Raw genomic sequence first — 4063 nt, 5'->3', positions numbered from 1 at the left:
AAATTTTTTCCGGTAGTACACAAATCTGGCCTTTCTTTGCGCATTTCAAAATTCATAAATGAATAACTGCTCAGTGAAATTCCTTAATTCTAGTTCAGTAGTTGGCAACACTTATGTAGATGATTGCAAAAAAAAAATCAGCCGTCTGTCTTGAAAGGCATTGGAAATAATGATACCTTTGTAAGAAAAAACACTGTTTTGAGATAATAGAGCGTAAGGAGAAAAAAGATGTGAAAAACCATTTTTTATTCGCAGAAACGCCTCCATAGTAATTGGTTTAATAGCCCCCTGCTTCGTAGTCACTGTCGCCGACATTTTTTCGCTTTTCGGCTTGTCGTTTTGACTGTCGGGCCTCTTTTGTAAGCTGTCGTGTTGCTCGGTCCGCAAAGTACATGCGCTTATGGTCAGCTTCCCTCAGCCACTTGATGGTGTTGCTCCCTGGGTTCAATCCACACGCCTTCAAAACGTTGGCCCGTGCGATGCTACCATCATTAAATGAAAGAACAGCATCCAGTGTTGCCATCCGTAGGGTCCGAAGCCTAACAAACACATTCTTTGGCGCGCGTTCCCAAACAACATGGTTGAACGACTCATTTGCATTTTGAGTTCGCCCATGCAGGCACTTCTCTAGGAGCTCAGCCTTCGATAGCTCCCTATAAATGGGTTTGATAGCCTCCAAGACAGATGCAGGCAAACTCTCCTAGTGGAAAAATGGCTTGCCCTCTGACTGACTTCTGTTGAAGGCACACCACGTATCAGGTCCCTTTGGGCAAAGTCCATGGCATGGGTCATCGTCTGTGGCCGATAAGTGGAAGAAGGTTGCCCAAACGGCCTTTCGCATTTCATCCAGGTTTCCTACATTTCTTCTGATGGCCAAACCATAGTACGTCTGGAGCTTGTCTATTACTGCATCAGTCAGTCGGCCTCAGCCCGAGAGGCTCTTTCCATCAGAGAGTTTTCCTGCTTTGTTTCCTTTTTTTAGCCTTCGTAACCTTGTGCCCATCCTTTTTTGCACGTGCCCTATGCACTCAACCTTGGATATTTCAACGGAATCACCATATGGCATTTGTGCCTTCACAGCCATAAAAGCCTTGCTGTCACCATCCCCAAGGTATTTGACGTATCGAACGCCGTGAAGCTCCTCACTCCTGCCGAAAATTTTCAGTGCTCCTGCGACTTCCATTCCACCGCTGGTGCCTTGGTAGTTGCTTTGGCACACCTCTCTATGAAGGGGGTCACTGTTTGTACCCTTGATGCTGCACTTTGGACAACGTTTAGACAAAACCTCCACATCCAGCACTTTCCCAGAGTCTACACTGGTCGCAGAGACTATGCCGTTATTGGAAGTATGGCCTCGCTTCTGCCAGCTTCCATCAAGAGCAACTGCGATGTCTTTATCCCCTCATTCAGCTGCACCGCTTCGTCAGCTGCCCTTTTCATCGACTCCTGAGCAGAGCTTCGATGTGACCTAGAAGCTCTTGATTGTATTTCGCAAACTTTGTCGGCGGCTTAGGAAGGTTTAGCATAGCACAGAGTATATTTCCTGCAGCCATTCCCTTACCAATGGACCTCAAGGCATACACTAACCTGAGGTTGGCTTCATAGAGGCCAGAAGTAGTTTTCTTCGACGTCTCAAATCGTTGTGCGGCACTACACACTTCACAGTTCAAACTGTAAACGCTTGCAACACTTACCCGTTTTGTCACAATTTCGATGAGCTCAACACTTCCACCGCACTCTCTGCACACACAAATCTTTGTAATTGCGGCACAAATGCCGTCCATGTCCATTAAGGCATATTGGCTGCTGCTCTGTAGCACATCCTCTTCCTGGAAGCACAGAGAAAATCTTGAAAGCTTCGATGTCGAGGAGCTGGCGCGTTCGGCGTTCGGGATCTCATTCGGTCGTGGACATCCTTTTGCTTTTTCACGATGAGCGTAGCGGTTGCCGTGAAATTCACGCCTGACGAAGGCCTTCTTTGCCCTGGGCATCTCAACTTATCAGCAGCAACCAACACCGGCACAATTTACAATACTGATCGAAAGGGATAGCACTCGGACGCAGCTGCATGAAGGTTGCAGAAACGTGGAAAAAACGTGCAAAGCGTCTCAGGATTGTCTTGGCTAAAAAAAGAGGAGCTGTACAATAGTTGCCAGACAATTTTTTATATGTAGCTGATTTTAGACAAGTTTTGAAATCAGGTGGTGGACTTTTTGGTTGAAAAAATTAACGTTAATCCTGAAAGGGGGCGTGGCCGCTCACTACTTGGTTTCGGAAAAAGCGTTTTTCAGCCGTAAATATGGCTTTCTGAGGAAAGTGCGATCATGGAACATGTGTAGAAAGAATTGAACTTCTAAAATTCCAAAAGAAAAAAAAAAACGATTTTTTTCTAATTTTACCTTACCCTGTGCCCTTAAGGTACTAGCTGTTGTTTCAGACAACAATGCTATCAATCGGAAAGCCATGACATTTTTTGCTAGCCCCCCCCAAAGCCAGTATAGTTTACACACACCCAGCTGATTCCTCTCGTCCACTGTTTTTCATTTTGGACCCTGCGCACCTTTTGAAGTCAATTAGGAACAATTAGCTAAACCAGAGAAACAGTGGAAAGTGTATATATTACCCTGATCCAAGCAGCAATGACCCAAAGCCACCTATTCTTACGGCATCATTTAAAACTTTGTGTGATCTGCCATGAGGCTGAGCAAAATAACCTTTTAAAGCTGGCACCAACACTCTCACTGAAAGCACTGAACCCATCAACTATGGAGCGCCAGAACGTTAAGCTTGCTCTCAGGATTTTTAATGAATCGACAGCAGCTGCACTGCAATGTTCCGCTGTACAACATGCTAAAGGAACAGCAGATTTCATAAACACCATTTTGACATGGTGGCGAATAGTGAATGTAAAGACGCCAAGAAAAGGTGAACGCCTGCGTGATGAAATGCAGTCTCCGATTGCGTCAACAACATGTCCACAGCTTGAATTTTGAGGAAAATACCAGAGTGGCTAGACTACTGGGCTAGCCTCAGACACGATGCTGGCCACCTGACGAAAGAAACTCACATGGCTTTTGGCCACACGAGCCACGCTCTGCATGAGATCGCTTTATACTGCCTGGAAGAGCTGGGATTTCGGTATGTGCTCCTTGGAAAATTTCAAACAGATTGCCTTGAGGATAGATTCGGGAAGTATCGCCAGCTATCCGGAGCCCAATACCATGTCTCGATCAGGCAGATTTATGAATCTGAGAACAAGCTAAGGCTTCAAAAAGTACTGGACATGCCTGATCTTGACATTATTGCAGAACCGATCTCCGTCATAAGTGTTGAATCACTTTGTGCACAGTTCAGTATAGCAGTGACCAATGCTGATGTAGCAAAAAAAATCGTCGATGATTCCCGCTGTTACGTATGTTGCGGGATACTGTGCCCATGCAACACTGAAAAAGCTCATGTGTATGTCGTGCAAGGACAATCTCGTCCTGGATAACACCAGTTTGGACCATGATGACACACTGCTCATTTCAGGCATGACAAGAGGAGGATTAAAGTTTCCTACGAGATGTCGTAGTGAACGCTGTACTTTAAACAGAAATAGTCCTTGACAAATTGAGGAGTGAGCAGTATGCATCCAAATTTCTGGCTCTTCCAAATCAGGAGGAGGCCCTTGTTTCTCTTGTGTCAACCATTCTTCACGATTCTGGAGACCTTGATACGTGTGATTCTGGTCATTCGCCAGAAAAAGTCATGCACCATATTTTGAGTGCTGCTGCCAACACGCTGTTAAATAACCTGCGCAAAACGAAAAACAGCACAACAGTGTCGAAGGGGCAGCGAAAAATGCAAACTCTAAAGAGTTGAGGATTGATGACTGTATCGTTTAATGGCAAGTGTTTCTGAGATAGCGTGACCTTTCTTGCACACCTGTTTACATTATAAAGATAGCTTTGTATTAAGGCATTTCATAATCTGTGCATGTTCTTTTCATACTTACTAGCAACTGCAGCTATAGAACATTTGATAGAACTGTAGTGAGTGGTAACTTGTGTACCAAATTTTT

This window comes from Amblyomma americanum, chromosome 1 (genome assembly GCF_052857255.1).
Source record: "Amblyomma americanum isolate KBUSLIRL-KWMA chromosome 1, ASM5285725v1, whole genome shotgun sequence".
In the NCBI taxonomy this organism is placed as follows: Eukaryota; Metazoa; Arthropoda; class Arachnida; order Ixodida; family Ixodidae; genus Amblyomma; species Amblyomma americanum.
Note: the sequence above shows the minus strand (reverse complement) of the source record.